The sequence below is a fragment of the Neopelma chrysocephalum genome, unplaced genomic scaffold, assembly GCF_003984885.1.
Source record: "Neopelma chrysocephalum unplaced genomic scaffold, ASM398488v2 Primary Assembly neopelma1_71, whole genome shotgun sequence".
In the NCBI taxonomy this organism is placed as follows: domain Eukaryota; kingdom Metazoa; phylum Chordata; class Aves; order Passeriformes; family Pipridae; genus Neopelma; species Neopelma chrysocephalum.
This window is the reverse complement of record NW_020897731.1, coordinates 6,085,176-6,104,034: the sequence shown is the minus strand read 5'-3', so window position 1 is coordinate 6,104,034 and position 18,859 is coordinate 6,085,176. Positions and strand designations below refer to the sequence as shown.

At 37.8% G+C, this 18,859-nt stretch overlaps 1 long non-coding RNA gene across 1 annotated transcript; it reads left to right on the top strand.

Moving 5' to 3' along the window:
• Nucleotides 1–1,277: 1,277 nt before the first annotated feature.
• Nucleotides 1,278–13,163, top strand: LOC113969136. Its single transcript, XR_003534767.1, has 3 exons — nt 1,278–1,393; nt 6,235–6,512; nt 12,818–13,163. It is a non-coding gene; the product is annotated as an uncharacterized LOC113969136 (long non-coding RNA).
• Nucleotides 13,164–18,859: the final 5,696 nt, after the last annotated feature.

Sequence of the window (18,859 nt, the reverse complement as noted above, 5' to 3'; positions counted from 1 at the left end):
TGCATCTGGCCTTGTTGTAACAGCCTCCAACCCTAAAAATCACCCTCCTATGCCCAAACTCCACAGGATACACAGAACTTAAAAGGAGAATTTTCTTTCTTAGGTGTCAGAGAACCTCTGTCTTTTAAGGTTGTTTATTCAGAGTGAGTAAATTGAACTAGGTCAACCTGAATTATGGTGATGGTGTTTGGAGTGCCTATGTTCCTGGTGCATCTCTGGAGGACTGCTACTCTGCCAGGTCTCTCCCACCAGCCCTTCTTCCTCTTGGCTGTTGTTGCTCACAGAGCTTCTGTCCTGTGACAAAAATATCTACACATGCTTTGCAGAGCAGTTTTGGATTCATTGATGCAAAAGGATGAAGAAGTTAAATATGCATTTCTTGTATCACTGTTTCTATTGCTGTAAGGTCAGTATTTTAAAGGCTCTAAAGTTTCTGGAAATGGATTTTTGATTTATTTTCAGAACAACCTTCTGGTGCTTATTCATTTGCCTTCTACATTCTGAAGGCCAGTCAGGAACTACAGCTTTTACAAATCATCTCTTGTATTTTGGGTTAATCCAGGCCTTCCTGCACTTTACTTGGTTGTTGTAAATGCAGTTTATAATTCATACAGAATGGTTCATCTGCCCTGTGACTAGGAAACGTTAAAAGAAAGCATTCAGTCATAGTTTATGCATCTGGTGATGTGGACTGGGGTTTTTAAAAGAACCCAGAAGAATTAGGCATTCAAATTTCATTAAAATGCTGTGGAAGTGAAGCATATAAACTCTATTAAAAAGCTCAGTCATTATCTATAGCTCTTGTTTTTTTTCTCCAATTTAATTTGTGCATAAGCCTGCTTACGGGAGAGAAGTAGACAGGGCTGGTTTTGCTCACCTTGCCTTCTTGTTAGTGCTGAGGCACAGCCCTACCTTAGAGCTTGAGCATGCTGCCGTTCACTCAGCTCTTCCATTTTTAACTGCAGTTTCATATACCCACCCAGCTACTGATTTTATGCTTAAACCTCATTTTCCTAACTGTAAAAATAAATCTAAGTATCTGATCAATAAAACTGTTCATATAAATAGTTTGGTGAATATGATGTTGAAAATTTATATATATATGACATCCTCAAAATGATTTGGACTTTTTCACACTCTGAACATTCCAGGGAGACAAAACTGAATAAAAGCCAGTGTAGAAAATAAAATTATACTGCAGAATGTAAAAGAATTGGATATGTTGCTTTTAAATATGATGCAATGTGACTAAAGATTGCATGTAATATTCTTTCAGGTGTCTAAGAGAACACAGAAGTTTCCTCTATATGCAAGAATCAGTAAAGTACAATATGACAAATATAATGAAGAACAAGATGAGAGATCAATTGGATACACAGTCAGATGAAGAAGAGTAAGTAGGGAGCGGAGTTTGTTCTGCAGTCAGAAGGGATTGCTGCAGCAGTACAGAATAGGCTTGCTGGAGGAAGGAGTTAATAATTGTGTCAGCAATGCTCAGCCCCTATTTATTGCAAAAGAGAATTAATGTCTTTTCTGCCTGGTGCTGAAAATAGAAGCCAAATTTAAGTTGTTTCTTGAAGGCAGAATATAATTAGATCATGAAACTTTTGGGTCTAAATAATAGGATAAGAATGGCCACACTAAATCAGAACATGCTGTGGTGTCTTAACTATGTCTTAGGCATGAGAATAGGACAAGCACAGAGATACCTTCCCCAGTTTCCAATTGTGCACAATGTACACATTACTTAAACTGTAGATTTAAGTGCATTATATATTTATTAGCCCTTGCTGAATCCTTTCTCTATAGATTATTCTAATTATTTATTATACCCATTTGTATTTTTGTTAGTATTGTATTTGTTAGTATTTTTGTAAGAATAAACTATACAGTGTAGCTATGAATTGTGTGGAAAATCATTTCTGTTTGATTAAAACTCTGATACTTGGTGCTTTTTAAGTCTTATGGTAAGAGGAATAGTGAACCATTGTTCCTTACTGATCATCTATGTTAGTTTCAATTCTATATACAATTATTTCCTCTTTGTTATCCCTTTTCCAGGTTGAAAAGTACTTTCATCCATCCTCATAGAGTTACAATAGTATACTGCTACTCATCTGTGTTGTCTAGCATACACCATTCCTACTTCTAATAAACCTTTGGACATGGATCATTCAGACTTAGGTGAAGTATTTGGGATGTGGATGAAGTCTGGGTTATACAGTGGTGTAATATTTTGTCTTTTGACTTTTTGTCCTTACACAGTGATTTGTAACATTAAGTTTGCAGCTTCTGTCTGCCAGTGAGCACTGGACAAATGTTTTCAGACAGTTCTTGACGAGGAGTCCAAGATTCTTGTTGAAGTGATGCTAAATTATTTATTTATTTATTTATTTATTTATTATTTGCCCCTGTGTGTGTGAAGTTGGGCTTTCCCCCCCCATGTATTGCTTTGCATCTATTGATATTAAATAACGTCTACATTTTTTGTTGCTGAATCATTCAGTGTTCAGTATAACGACACCTTTTGAGGTATTGACTGTTCTGAGTAATTTGTATCATCAGCAAACTTTGCCATCTCATTATTAATTCATTTTTCCAGATCATTTATGAATATACTGAAGAGGACAAGTTTTAGTGCAGATATCTGATTGCTTCTCTCCTGTGGTGAAAACAATTTATTACTATGCTCCAACACATCATTAATCTACTGAAGAATTTTCATCCTTCTGATAACTTAGTTTCTTTAAGAGCCTTTAGAGAAAGATCTTGTCAAAACACTTTGACTTCTGAAAATCCAAGAGTACTATAACAATCGGCATTCCAAAGCTGGCTGACATCTTTAAAGAACTATTAATATCATCATTTTCATCAACTAACAGTAAATTAAAACCCCAAAATTTAGTAAGGTTTCTCTATTTGCAAATATTACATTATTTATATACTAATAATATCTCAAGTACTTTTACGATTAGTACTAAGGTTTCTAGCAGTTAGTGACGATTTCTGCAGCAAAGTTATTACTATGCTGCTAGAAATTCCAGAGAAAGGTGCAGCTTTTCACTGACCCCGAATGGAGCATGGTTTCTTTGCGATAGAGGTCTTCTATTTATTTTCCCTAAATGACACATCCCTGGAGCAATACTGAGGGAATGAAAGTTACATTTTATCACAGTAGTGTTTTCAGAAAGGTGAACTGTGGAAGTACCTATTCATAATGAAACTTGGGCCAGCCGTGAGTTCCTAAAAAGCTTACCTGCAGGTGCTAATTTTTTTAATTAAAAAATTGATATCTGAGCTTTATGAACTTCTGATTAAACTTTTAAAATAAATTAAAGGTGAGAGGATTAGACAGGGAATTGGAAATGAACCGTGGTATCTTTTGCCTCTAGCTCAGCATTTTGAAGGCAATCCAAATGAGATGTGACAAAGTGCAGTGTGCTCTTTTCTTTTTGCTGACCTATGTGTAAGTGGAGTTCAGTTTCTGCCAAGTTCTTTGTGTGTGAATAGCCACATCACTAGCCCTGCTACTGTAATTAACACTAATTAGCCCTTTACTGGAATTTAAAATAAATAGGCCATGATTTAGATATCACAGAGACTAAATTATTCCCTTAGATGATCCACCCAGTCTAGAAGAATGGCCTGCTCCCCCTAGTTGTCCCTTTTTGTGCCATTAGCAGAAGTTACAAAGATTAAGTTGTAGGTGGCTGATATGTCCAGCTCTCATGTTGCACCTATTTGAAATTTAAAGTATAAAATCCTGTTGAAGACAGTTCCTGAGTGTCAGTTGAATGAAACTGTGTCTTAGTCTGTTATGTGTCTTAGTTACTCTTGGGCAATTCCTTCCTGCCCTCTTTGGAGGTGTGAAGAACTTCAGTGGAAATCCTCATGATGTTCAAAGAGGTGCTTCTACTTCTTCAACCTCCAATCTAAACTTCACACCTCTCCTCAAGAGAAGATAGTTAATTTAGGTTGACCTTTGCTTATCATGACTCTTATGCTGTTTCTGCTACCTGTTCACTGTTTTGCTGCCAGAAATTCTTCAGACCTGTAGGTAATACCAGGTAATTTCTGCTAGTCTTCCCTCACTTATATAAGACATCATGGACTAATAGATATCCTGGGAGGGGAATGAAAAGTGCACTTTATTCAGAGAAAAATTGGATGCAGCTTAGCACTGACATGTGTGAAGTTGATGGCTGGTGGTGACCATCCTAACCCTTTCTCTTTGCTTGATTCTGAAATCTCAGCTAGTTCCTCTCTTTTCCCCAAAGCACCTGCTGGATTTTCTGTTGTTGCCTCCATCTGAGTTTTGGCTCTGCTCCTTGTAGAGAAGAGGAAGGCTTAACAGCTGTAAAAGACCCAGTCCTTCAACCTCACTGCTTGCCAACACTTGCTAGGTGAACAGAGGGCAGTCCTGATCCTGCTGCGGTTCAGAGCACCAAACGATGTACAGTGCACATGATGCTTCTGGTCAAAGTGCGATGGCACAGAAATCTGTCATTGCTCTTCTGGGGCAGTGGTCATTATCCAAATGGTCTCTACACTGGGAAGAACATTGATGCCCTCAATGTCTGATGCACTGGATTATTTCAAAAGTGATTAGCAGTGGCACTAGAGCCAATGACAGGTGATAACTACTGCACTGCTTTAAAAATCCTACTTGTTATGTCAGCAACATGCAGGTCTTCAAACAGATACATGCCTTCAAACAACACAAAGACTAGGTGTTATTCTGGAAGAAAAGAGCAGCAACGTGAATGTGCTTTTCCCATGTTTTCAGCAAATTGTTGACTGTTTTAGGTCTTTATTCAAAATAACTATTTGGACTTAATTTGAGAACAGCAAAAACATAACGACTCTTTCAGTGCAGGCAAAAAGTAAGCTGTCAATATGCAATTCTTGAAACAACTAGAATTTAAGCAATCAAGTACAAGGCAATTCTTGTTTCCCACGCTAGGTCAGCACTTTCTTGTAGTGTTAGTTCATGTCATCATGGTGCACTCCGTGGAGGTGACTCATCTGTGCATTTTGGAGTTCAGACAAAGCCTGTTAGCTGACTTTTCTCTGTTACCTTCCACATGTTTTTCTTGCATTTGTAACAGCATGATTCTGCCTGCTGTCTGCAAGTGAAACAGCTTCTCACCTACACCTTCCTTAAAGAGGCTTCTAAGTGTGTTGGGCTTTGGCTGAGAAAGCTACATTACATCCTACCTGAAAATTATCACAGATTGATCTAAAATGACCTTCCTAAATTAACATATAGTGGGTTTTTTTTGACCTGGTCCAACTATTTGACAAGTGCTATAGCTTGTAAAGTTGGATATAATTACACAGGGCTGAAGATCCCTTATAATGAAGTAGTTCTTCATCTGTATAGAAGTAACTATGCCAGAATGGCTGTGCTCATATCAGCATTACTGCAACACACAATACCAGATGTACCATTCTAACTATCTTTGTATTGTTAAATGGGCAGTTTAACATTTATGTGTATATAAAGCCTTAAAGCAGAGAAATGCTCAGTCTGTTCTCCATTTTGTAAAAAGTATCTATTACCTTAGGAAGCAGTCACCTTAATAACGTGAAACTTTGCTCCAACTCTATCAGTTCAATTCTTCCTATGTAGTCAGACATGAAATTGAGTTACAGTGGCTTAATGGGCTACCACATGTCAGTGGAGACGAATTTGTGTGCAAGCCAGTAGCCCATCACCAACACAAGACAGAAATCATTAGATCAAACAACTCCATTTTGCAGAGGTTTTAAAGATTTTATTTTTCCTCATGTGTGCTTGTAGTCTAAGAACACACACACAATCTATTACTATGCTCAGCTGAAGACCAAGATGATATTAAGCAGCAGTCAGTTGACCTTATGACTGATCAACAAATTAGAATTTTGAAATAATTTAACTAGATCAGCTTTAATTTGGTGACTGGGGACTGAAAATGTATATAAGAAATGAGTCTATCCTATATACTGTTAAGTAAGACCTTTAGTGACTGCATTTGGTGCACTTGTATGCTGGCGACTGGATATTTTCAGAAGTAACTTAGAATCCATGATTTCCATTTGAAATATTTCCAGGTGTGCTTAGACAGCCTTTTCCCCTTTATCCCTAGAATTTCATGTTTATGCTTGTTTCAAGAAAATTGCATGATTTTTTGGACTTCAGACAATTTTACCTTCATAATGAATATTCTTTTTTATTTTTCCAACCTGTCACAGATTTACTGACTTGTAAAGAAGTCTCTTTGGAGAGCCAAACCACAACACTATGGAACAAAACAGCTATGCTTGGGTTCAATCCTGAACAAAACCTTACTCTTTGTTTTGTAAGTTTTATTAAAAGAGATAAAAGAATTACTATACTTAAATTAATGGTTCAATGGATATCTCATCTCTTGATGACAATTATGCTTATGGCAAGAACATTACCATCAATTGTAATGCCTGAAAAGATTGTGGGAACTTCAGGAAACCAAGATCTGACTACACATCATCAGGTAATGCCTCTAGGGTAACATGTGGAAGGAAAAGAGGGTTCTGCTCTTTCAAAATTAAAACAGATTGTGTTCATATTAAGGTTTGTGTTAACTTCATTTTAGGTGATACTGAGGACCATAATTATTTGCAGGAGAAATCTGAATGTAAATATTGTCAGCATTTTTTCACACTTTTTCATTGTGAAACAGAAACCATTGAATATAATGAAAAGGAAGTTAAGAAACTCCCTCTCAGGATACCATGAGTTTCTTACATGTTGCCACACCCTGTCAGTAATAAACAGATCTCTTAACTGCAGCTAATCTGGATTGCTTGAAATACTGTACTGCAAGCACATGGCCAAATTCTGTTTAGCAGCAATGTTCATGGTTGCTGCTTGGATCGAAAACTCCTGAGATCAGAATTTTATCATCACTTCTTTAGCTTACTAACAGATTCTTCCTGTCAGTTTTGAGGGCTATTTTTTTAAAAATTATTATTATTGCTGTAAGAAAAAGAGAGAGAAAAGAGAAATAAGTAACAGCTCTAAACACTGAGGTATTATCTATAAAACTGATTTATGATGGCTTATGAAATTTCCCTGTACTTCAGTCCTGGGGGGGAGCAGCATATAGGGAGTAAGGATACTTCCATAATTATGCCCATCGCTTTTTGGTCTCTTTTTTGAGCCATGAGCAAAAGCCCAAATGTTCTTTTCAAGTAAGAGAGATCTTAAGACTAATTTCTCATTGACCTATAAATAACTTGTCTGAAGTAACTTACTTCTGGTTTATCTGAAATGGGTTAGGTCTGGCAAGGTGGAGATAGGATGCTTTAATGGAAATCTGGCTCCCATGAAGTCAGTTTGCCAGTACATTGTCAAAAAGTTTTATTGAGTTGCTTTTTTGTCTTAATCTCTGTGCAGCATTTATTTGCATACTTCATTCTTTACTGTACATTTTATTCCGTGGCAATTTCATTGCTTTTTGTAACTGTGCTGTGAATGAAGTGAGCCATAGAATTATTCTTTTCTATTTTGATTTTTTTTTTGGGTGTATATTCCTATTTATAAGTAGGGATGGGCCCAACTGTCCACCTTTTGATAAGTAAAGAATAAAATAGTTAAATTCTATGATCAAACCTGTCAGAGTCAATCCAAGAGAACATATTATTTTTAGTCCTACTTACTTTTTGGATAAAAGCTGCTTCAATGGACAAAGATCAACATATAACTAAAATTAAGCCTTTTGCAATGCCTACTCTGCTGTGTAATTCATAAATTAATGGATCATGAAAAGACCTTAAAAGAATGTTATCCATCAGAAATAATACCTTTGTATATTTATCACTGTATGCAGTGCTATATCCCAGAAACCCTTGTGTTGAATTTGCCTATCTAGGAGCCTGCAATGCTTTTGAAAGGATAAAAGAACCATAAAATAAGTTTATGTTGCTCAGTGCCCAAATGTTATAAATGACTAACACAATATGAGCAAACCAGTAAATCTAATCTTTTGCAACATGTATATTTAACAGTCATAAAATCTACTTTTGGGTACGTTGATATTAGACTTTTGTTTTACATGCTGCATGCCATATATCTGAATTACTTAGACCTCTGAGTAAAGCTAATTTTTCTTCCTAGAACCAAACATATAATTTCCAAGGTGACAAGAAATCTCCCACAGAAATTGTAGAATAATAGGATCTGGTAAATGCTTGCTATTCAAAATAGGTTTACTACCACAGTATCTGAAAACCTTATCGTGAAGGTAATAAGCAAAGCATGACTTATCATCTGTCTTTTATTTTTTTAATTATCCACTCAACAGAGAAAGAAATGTACATATTAGAATAATGTGGGATTCTTTTGCTGATTTGTTTCCAATGATGACATATAGTGTGATATGCAAATGTGTATGTAAATGAAGAAATATGCTTTTCATTGGAGATAAAAGGTGGTCAAGCACTTTCCTAATTTTTATTAGATCATTAGGATTAGTCCTCAGGAAAGTCCCAAAACTCTTCTCCCCACAGTGAGTTTTAATTTTACTGGGTAGCCTTCATTTTGTGACTGTTGACCATGGTGCTTTCTCTGGAAATTTATAAGCCTTGGTCCCTGGCCACGAAATGTCTTACAGAGTGAGACTTGAAGCATTTATCATTCTGTAGGGAGCTGGGCTAGAAATCCAGAAACCAGAGCGTTTGCTTATGATAGCTGCTCATGCAGAGGAAGTGCTCTGCTGTGCCCCTGTTGCACTGGACCTGCCAAGGGAAGCAAGGTCTCTTGCCCAGGGTATGTCCTGTAGCTGGGGTCAAGGATAGTGCTGACATGAATAACCACAGTCAGTCATTGATTGTTGGTCTGGCAGGGAGTCTTGTGTGCCACCTGAGTCAGGAGAGAGCCTTGCCCATGGATGTTGCTGTGCAAGAGCTTCCTAGCTCTGAGGAAGGCAGGAGTGCTCCTGGAGCACAGACTGAGCTGACAAATCGCTCCACTGTAGACTTTTTGTTTGCTTATGCTTCATCTCATCTAGAAATTGCAATGACTGGAAAAAAGGGAGAGTGCGTTTTGTTTTAATAAGACCAAAGTCACAAACTCTAAACAAAGACTTCAAAAATATGCACTTGTGACATTAGGTGCTGCTTCTACATGGCCTTTATTTTCATGCTGAATTATTTTAAGAATTAGTTTTGGGCAATTTTTTTCCTCTTGATTGATACAGATACAGTGCTATGAGATTGCAACTTGGCTGTTCTCTAATCAAACTGCAAATGGGGTCAAGATCAGGGAAGGAAACAGACACACCAGTAATTTCATAGTGCAGATGCAGCCCTCCTTCCCTCTGCACCCTGGTTACAACTGATGTGGCTGAACAAGGGCAAGCTCAGGGCATCATGGTGCTTGTGGCAGGATTGCTTTTGACCTCACTGCTTCTCAAGATGCTACCTCCTACCCCACTGCTGTTTAGTAGAAACTGGTTCTATGTTTTGGCATTGACTGTCAGCTGCTTTGACCTCTATTGCCCTAGCTTGCTAGCAGCTGGCTGCAGAAGCTGTTTTTCCCACTCCATATGAAGTATGTTCAACCACAGGTCTTTTCCTTTGATATGTAGAGGCACCACAATTTTGAAGCTTTAATTTCCTTCACCAAGCCTGAAACAATTTGAGTTAGTTGATTGCCAGAACAAAGTTAGATCATTGTCTGTTATCATGCATCCTAGGAGATGAGCTCCATTTGTGTACTCCATTTGAAAACAGGGCAGGTTTATTTCATTAGTTTAAACTTTGCCATGTAATATGGAAACAATGAATTGTGGGCAACTTGTTCTAAGAACTGTATTTTTATGGCACAGGTGCCAAGAGCACCAGCTTGTTGCACTTGGGTTGTGTATAAATCCAAATAGGTAAAACCTAAGCACTCCATTAATTAAGTGTAGATTTGAAGATCTTATGTGTTTGTATTAGTTAGGTGTAGCTTGCACGAAGGTAAGTTTTAAAACAGAAGATCATGTCTGGATGCATATTCTACACGATTTCTAGCTTGCAATTATTGCCTAACACATTTAATACTTCTGTGCCCTTCAGCTCTGTAACACTGTCTTGTGGTAAGTAAAACATTAATTCTCTTACTTCATCCCAAAAGGCAAAGGTAGTTTTTGTCATTCCTTAACTGTGCACTTGCATATATAATAGAAAAAAGTACTTTATTTTTCTGCCTATTCTATATAGTGTCATGCAGAACTTAAGACACATTCCCAAATCTGGAATCTCTGTCAAAATACTTTACAAGTTGTTTCCTATCCTGTGTAAAACCTTCCCACAGCCACATGTGGAATTCACTTGTGGAAAACTCCAACAGCTGTATGGCAGGTAATTTCAAGCTGACAATACAGTAAACTTTCCCTTCACAGAAACACAAGGTTCACCTCCACAGGTAAGGTCAGGATCTTCTGAAAGAAGGTAAGAGTATTCTAGCTTGCTTTTTGAACACCCTAGCATTGGTATCACTTAGATCTCGGAGCTGTGTGACTCTGTGAAGATTCTCTCTAAACTCTGAAGATAAACATATCTTATTTTGTAGGAGCTGATTATTCACTTTCAACGGAGCCTTTTCTTTCTGCCACTTGGCATGTGCCACTGTGAAAATTCTTAGGATTCTTGAAATGGGAGGGATAGGCAATGGTGGCGACCCTTCCCATCCATCTCACCAGCTAGCAGTGCTGGTGTTCATATTTACTGCCAAATATTGATGATGTTATAGCAGAATCCTTTTACATCTACAGAACTGCAGGGTGTTATCTCTCTATCTGAGGCATTATCATCCCAGCTTTCTTGCTAGGGTTGCTTTTGCACCTTCAGTATAAGGCTGGGACTTCAAATAAAGTTAGAACTTTATTTTACTCATTGACCATCTGTACGGTATACACACAGTGATTCAGGCAAAATACAAAATGACTGAAGCTTCTGTCAAAATACAAAGTGGAAATGAATATTTGAGGTTTTACACTTCCAAGCTTCCCCTGTTTCTCAGTTTTGGGTACTTAGTGTAATTGGAAGGGTCAGAAAGTCCAAAATCTAAAATCCATGGGGCCATTTAAATTTCAGTAATCATCTGCCCAACACTGGAAATCTCAAAACAACCTCAACTGATCTCAAAACATCCTCTCATCCTGAGAGGAAATAGCTGAGAACTTGTTATAAGTTTAAATATACTCTAGTGATGGCACTGTAATTTGGAGGATAGCTGAAGTGACACAGGAGAACAGGAGGCACCGACTGATCAGAGAAGAGTTGTATAAATAATGTACATTATATGTGCCTGACTGGTGATAGAGCTTTGTGAGCCCACCACAGAAGCTGTTGTCAGCTGGGTGAACCAGGAGCCACCTAAGAACAAATGAGGTAGCTGGGGCAAATCAAAGTCAAGAAGTTTCTCACATTTACCCACTTAACCAATCTAACTAAACTCCTAGCAACAAAACAGTTAATGAAAATATTGCAACAGCAAGTTTCAGGTTGACTTGCTAAAGAGACTTCTGTCAAACAAGGTATTTGCAGAATTCTTTTAATATATCTCCACACACTGGTATTTGAACAGAAGCATACAGGATTCATGGGGTGGGACAGTTATAAGAGATAATTGCAAAGAGCTTCACCAACATAAGATTTTAGCCTGACAATATGGACAGGATTGTTGTCCTTATTCCTTACCCCTATGCAGCAAGCCATGTGTCTCCTCTTTCAGGTGACAGACAGGTGTCCAGCAGGCAGATCTCACTGTGTGAAAGGGATGGGAAGTGTTTGCCTTCACTAATTTGTCTGGTTATCAAGCTCAGCTATTACCCAGCACTTGGTCCCAAAGTAAGGAGTGAATGCATGCTTTGCCAGGGTTTACTGGTCTTCATGCCAACCTCTCTCCAGTGATACACGATTAAAAGTGCAAATCACGAAGCTATCAGAGCAGGGACCATAACATGTACTAGAAATGTGACAATTCACACTTCATCATTAAATTGACAGCAAGATTAAAGAAGGGTTGCTTTTATAAAATGAAAATGAAGAGTCCAGCATGGTAAGATGTAATCTGCCTTTTACTAGAAATAAAAGACCTGAAACATGAATTCTTGTGTTTGTATTGAATAAGATCCTATCCAATGCTGATGATGTCATACTTAAATGTTGGAGGCAAATAAGATGATTTACATTTATTGTATGCCACATAATGTAATGACCTCTAAAAAATCTTTCCTTTGTCATGATTTAAAAACAGATCCTATCGTGTCAGAGAAAATACGGAAATAAAGGATTTTGTGAACACTGGCTGTGTGCTTATATATTATTTTATAATGCTTACCACCTATGAGGATGTAGAAGATGAACTGTTTATTCTTAAGATGACTTTAAAATATTAATTATTTTGAATGCTCTTTAATAAAATTGTACTTCCAAAAAACTTAACTTAGAAAATTAAGAGTTTCTAAAATAATAAACAATTTTTTGGGGGTTTCTTTTTTAGCTAGTTGTGCATACTTAGATGAGACTAGGACTTGCCCTAAAAATTGTTAAAACTAATATACATATTGGAAGATAATTACTTTCTAACAGGTAATTACTTTCTACTATAAATCATAGTGTTTACATTTCTGATCTGTATATCTTTGCTCACACCTCTGACTATATTAAAACCAAAAAACACAAAAGACAACAAAGAAGTCACAAATTATTATGGATATCTGTAGATATATGCCATAATATAGAAACATAGAAAATGTATTTGTTCCCCTAATGCTTGTATTTTTCATGCTTTCTTTTTCCAACTCAGAGTGCTTCAGATCAGAACCTCAGTATCTGATTGTGGAACAGTTCCATGAACAGAGATTGTGAGCAACCCTTCCTAGACTAGTTGAGAGCTTGTAGGGCAGAACACTCATTTGGAGAATAAAATAATATCACCATCAGGTCTTAAATAGAAGCCTCCAACATCAGAGTCGTCACCATCACATTCCTTGCTATTAAATTGTTGTGGCCTGTTTGGTGTTTTCCTGAATGCATTAAATCTTTTTGTCCTCAAGAACTAGTATGGTCTTGACGATATGATTAATTTGACAACATTTCCAGATTTCTTAAAAAAAAAAACCCAAACCAACTGGATTATCTTTAGGCTAGTTCAGTAATATATCACACATTGCCATTGTAAATAAATTTGATTGACTGTACATATATATGTGTCTCTTGTTTACCATTGTAATTCTGTTATCCAGTTAAAAACTGTGCTTCACAAAGTGTGAAATAGGTTTAAAATGGATGTAAAAATGGAAAAAGCTAAATTCTTTTTGTCTGTTTACTCTTGTTCTTGACAGTGCAATTGTATCACATTTTAAAGGTTTAACTTTTACACCCAGGATAGCTTGAAACGTACTTGATTTTAGTTAATGAAAGGTGTGATTTTCTTCTATTCCCTTGTCTCTAGGAATTGTGGCTCTAAGATAGCATGATGACTCATTAGAATATCAAGAGAGATAGTGATATTGCTCAAAAGAAAGTGGTACCAAATGAAACATAGAGGTCTCTTTATGCTACGCTGTCATGATGTCATTGTTGGAAAATTCTTCAGTGAATTAGATTCAAATGAGTAATTCATAATAAAAGCCAATTTTAATATTTTTGAAAATATTTATTTTGTTGCTGAACTTGAAGTTTTGACTGGGTTGCAAATTTTGGTATCACCAGTTCAATGTAGATAAATATAAGTGATACCCTAGAAAAAAGCAATCTTAACTCTCTATATCGAGTGATGGGCTCTGAATTGAACGTTACCACTTAGGAATGAGATCTTGGAATTATAATGAATAGTTTTTATGAAACCACCAATTTAATGCTCAGTAGCAATAAAAATGTAAATTGAATGTTAGGAATTATTAGAAAAGAAATAGAGAACAAAAGAGACTGCATAAATCCCTACAGAGTTCATGTCCGCTCTTCTTAAAAAAATGTAGTGGAGGACTGGAGAAGGTTCAGAGAAAGGAAATAAGAAACGTATGGGAATGCTTCACACAAATTGGGACTTATATGTCTTTTTCACTTTTGAAGAAAAAGAATGTAGAGACTTCTGGTTCCTTACCTCTTTCCAACAAGATCTAGGTGTTTATGAGCCCAGCACGTAAGCAGTTCAGAACTACTTATGTTTTTCCTTATGTAGTGTGTATTTAGGTGTAGAACTTGTTGCTGTGTGTTATGAATGCTGTGAGCTTGCACTAAACTATGCAAAAAAATCCATGGAAGAAGATCAATCCCATTGTGAAAAACTGAATACAAAGACATCAGTGCTGGCACAGGAGATCCCAAACACATCTTCTGAGAAAGGCATCACTGTATGTTTTCGTACCCTTCCCTAGGTGTCTGCTGTTGATTACTGTTGGAGACAGGCTCCTGGGCCAGGTAGGCCTTTGGTCTGAGTATGACCACTCCTATGATGTGTAGCAGCACTGGAAGAATTTATCAGTGAAGCAGCTGGGCTGTTTAGATTGTTTTACTGAGAGCAGGTGACACTACTTGAGTTAGAAGAGTTTGTGAGTGTAGGATAAGCTTATGCTTTCAGATATTGATGCTTGATATGAACTAAATCTAAAGAATTGAGGATGAACATGGGATGAAAGGAAGAATCTGTGCTTCTGAGAGATATTGCTGCAGGCTTGCTGAACAGAACAGGGGCATGGTCAAGAAAATGATGTGGATAAACTTCTTTGAAAGAGATTGCTGGCTTCAAACTCTCTCTTAGCTTGTGGTAAATGGACGTGATTTTAACTCCCTGCTCGTAACTTGATAATCACGTGTTTTGAAAGAGTGCATAAAAATTGATGTCTACACCACAGTGACTTGCTATGAAATGTAAACAAATGCTACCTTTTACTTGCCATCTGATACAAATCGATGCCTGTTTCTCACACTATCCCTTTTAGATGGGTGAGAAAGGCCAAGAGCATGGAAGATAGCCATACTGCAGAGCCTCGAGGCCAGTTAATGTGCCTGAGCCTGCTATTTATCAGTATAGGTATAGCCAGAGTGCCTTTTTAGTGTCTCTTTAGTGTTCTTTTACCCAACAGGCAAGAGTGGGAAAGAGTGTAAGTGTGGACTCGCTTATTTTGCAGAAAAGTAATAACTGTGATTCTGGTTTGTATTAGAGCAGCTTAAAAAGCTGCTCTGCCCTGGCAGCCCTCTAGACTTTATGTCGAAACTTAGACCACATATGTCCAAGCTTATATCATGTATAACTATGCAAGCACTTGCTCACTTGAAATAAATCCCTGGGCTGCTGGGCACAATTATATCAGCATTTGCCTAAGTTCAACATTTACGTTCCTTAAGAAATGCTATCACTTAATTTTTGCTTTTTCTCAAATTTAAACAAAACCTTGAAATTTCAAAATTTGCAGAGAAATTACATTTGGGAGTTGCTTTACTTGAAGTCATCAAAAGAACTCTTTATCAAAGGCTTCACTGAAATCAAACCAGTTTGTTTTGCCTTTATGATTCCAATTTTCAAGTGATAACACATTTGAAACACAGTATATAGTGATTTAAGTGATGAGGTCCAAATGAAATTATGTAACCTTTTAGAAGTAAACACAAATAATTTTCTTTAATTTTTTTGATGAACTCAATACATTTCTACAGATCGTTGAGTCAGCACTTGCTAATGAAAAGCAGTTCTTCTGGAACTGCTTCAAACAGTCCTTGCAAAGATATAAGACTTTTAAAATTCCAGACTGTAGATAAAAGCCCTCCTCCTAAGAAAAACCCCAAAAACCCAAAAAAACCCTTGTACTCTAAAAAGCAAAATTACTCAAACTAAACAAATGTTTATGTTTTGTGCCTGCATGTCACACATGAGTGCTTGTGAATATAGTCTAACACATTTGACAGTTCTGCTGGTCTGATTTAGTACTTAATTCTGGGGGTTTTTATCCCTAAAATTTTTGCACAGTATCTGCTTTCATCCTTACTTATTAATACTGGCTAGAGTCTGTGTTATATTCCATCCTATACAGCAATGCTCATAGGAGCATTTTGAAGTTAAAATAATGTTCCAGCATCGATTTTATACTCTGCAATATTATCATAACTCTTTCATCTTTGTTTTTAAATGCTATTTTGAAAACCACAGATACTCAGGCTTCATACCTTGCTCACCAAAGGAACAAAGGCTGAACGCTTCTTAGCTCCAAGTGTCAATCAGGACGTAACAAGTTAAACAGCAGTCAACACATTGGCAGATGAGTAACACGGAGTGGTTACTAAGCAGTGCCAAGTGCTGTTTGTCCCAGTCTACCTCAGCAGCTTAATGTGTTTACTTATTCATCTGCATCTGTTAGGGTGTAGCCAATTTCAGTAGTGGGTAATTTTCGCAGTAGAGACAAGGTTTTGGGGCTCGTCTTACAAAACCATCCAGACCTGGAGGATATTACTGTGATTAAACTAATTGATTTGAATAGGTGCTAATCATGCAGGCTCTGGCAATGCACATTGATGAAAAACTTCAGCATGCCCTGCCCCTTTGACAGCAAATGTGTATTGCACTTCACCCAAATTCTCCTATCAAGATGAGATTTTTCCCCAGTCCCAATTTGAATAAGTGTTTGGTTTTCCTATAGCTGTACCCCATTTTGTTAGCCTCAATGTCCTACTAGGGAATAGCCTGTGGATAAGTCAGGTTCTTAGCACTGTAAGGAGATGTTACAATTTAACACCTATTACAGGATCTGATTAAGCAAATGGAAATGACCTGACAAGTTGTCCCACATGTCTGCTTAAACACTTACTCCATGGTAGTATTTAACGTGCCCTGACTGGTAGATCTGGCTGTGGAGGTGGCAGTTTGCTGTTTCCTGGTTGGTCCTTTATTGAGATGGGTTTGAATGCAGATTCACCTTTCTCTTTGTGCCACGAGCAAGGAGTGGGTGAGCAAAGGATGTGAAAAGGAGCACTATGGAGGGACTGGTAAGGAGCCAGGGATCCCAGCAGCCTGGAAAGGAAGGGGCAGGGGGAGTTGGGCAGGACAGAAATCCAGCCCGCTTGCTCCATGTACCCTCCTGTGCTCACCTGACAGATGTTCTCACCCTGTTTGTTTTTGGTTTGTTTTTTTTTCCACCTTTGAAAGACCCTGTGAACATCCCCAGGACCATCTCCTGAGCTTTCCTGTCTTCCCTGGAAACAAACCATGGTGCTTGTCAAGCTGGGTCCTGTGTCTTACATGTTGACTGTAACTTTTAAATAAATGACTTAGCATGAGTTGGGGTTTGTACCTGTGTGTATGTTGGGGAAGAGAGTCCCCAGAGATTCTATATCTTGAGAAAATGCTCAAAAGCAAAATGTAGTGTTGCTGCTCCCTCTCATTTGGAATAGCCTTTATTTCACCATGGCTTTCATTTCAGTCTGTGCTGCCAGATGAAGAATGCAATAAGCCTGATTAAATTTCCATGATTTATATATCTGCAGCACATTGAGTCCATAATTAAGACAATGGGGGACAGAGGGCCCAGCTGTGATATACAAACAGAGACCTTCATATGTCAGACAAGAGAGGGATGTGTGAAAGAATACAAGTTAAAACTGATACAGTATTGATCACGGTACTGGGTGGTAGCTTGTGTATATTAGTATCTTCTTACATCTTTTGGAGCCACGTTAGAAGAAAAGAGGATTAAGGTGGGTTCTCCCGTAACTTAAATTTGATTACTGAATTACAGAGAGATGTTAAAAAAGAGTCTGTTGGGAGAAAGCTGATTGAAATATAGGTGCCTGTGATGGAAGCTGGTATCATGAATTTGGAAAAAGAATGGGGACCTGGTGAGGCCCTGCTGGTACCTCCATGGAAAACTGGAGGAGGAACGAGGAAGATCCTCTTGCTGGCCTGGTTAGGGGAGAGGAAGGGGGAAATGACCAAGCCAGGTAAGTGAGGGCAGGATTGCATAATGAAAAAGAGAGTTAATTGTGTTGAATGCAGTTAATGGATGACAGAGGATGGGGAAATAGAAATACTCAGTTTTGTCTGAACACTGTTCTGGAGAGAATAATTTGAAAGGCATGAGAACAGGAAGCTCATCTACACGTAACAGATGTGTACCAGATTGCAAGTAAAATATATGAATATCTATAAGGTGGATTTGTACACGATGCACTAAAACTTTGGGATAAGCCAAAGAAAGAATTTAGAATATACAAGTTAGGTATCTACAACAACACAAGCTGAAAACAAGTTTACAAAGTAACCAAATACTGTCTGACAGCAACTAAAAGCGTCAAAGCAGAATCAAGTGAATCAGACCCAGTCCCACACTAATAGGCATCTTAGTTTCTACCCCTGCTTGTGCTGGGTGATCATCACTTTCACATCAGAAATCCCTTACTCCTGGTCTCTGTTAGCAGTTTTATCCCTGACAGATAGTGAGACCTACAGTAATTGGAAATAAATGGAAAAACCAGACAGAGATATAAAAATTAAGTTAAAGTAAGTTTAAGATGTATACTTCTTTTCAGCACTTGAGGAGGAGCTCAGAGTGACCAAACAGCAGCTTGCTGAGAAATGGGAGGATTTCCTCTGGGTTTGATGAAGAGGGAAATCTACAAAGCAATGGTGAGCTGTTGTGCCAGAGAAAGCACAGTATGGCTTTTTTCCTCCCTCATTGTCTTATGAACTTGGGTGTGCATCTTGGGCCACAAATGGACAGGTAATTTGGCCATGATGGACTCCATGGTTGGAGTCGGGCGTGGCTGCTTTGCCATCTTTTGGGGGTTAGTAGCCCCCCCTTTGTCATCTTTTGGGGGTTTGTGTGCCAGGCACGCTTCTCCTGGAGGGTGCAGGGAA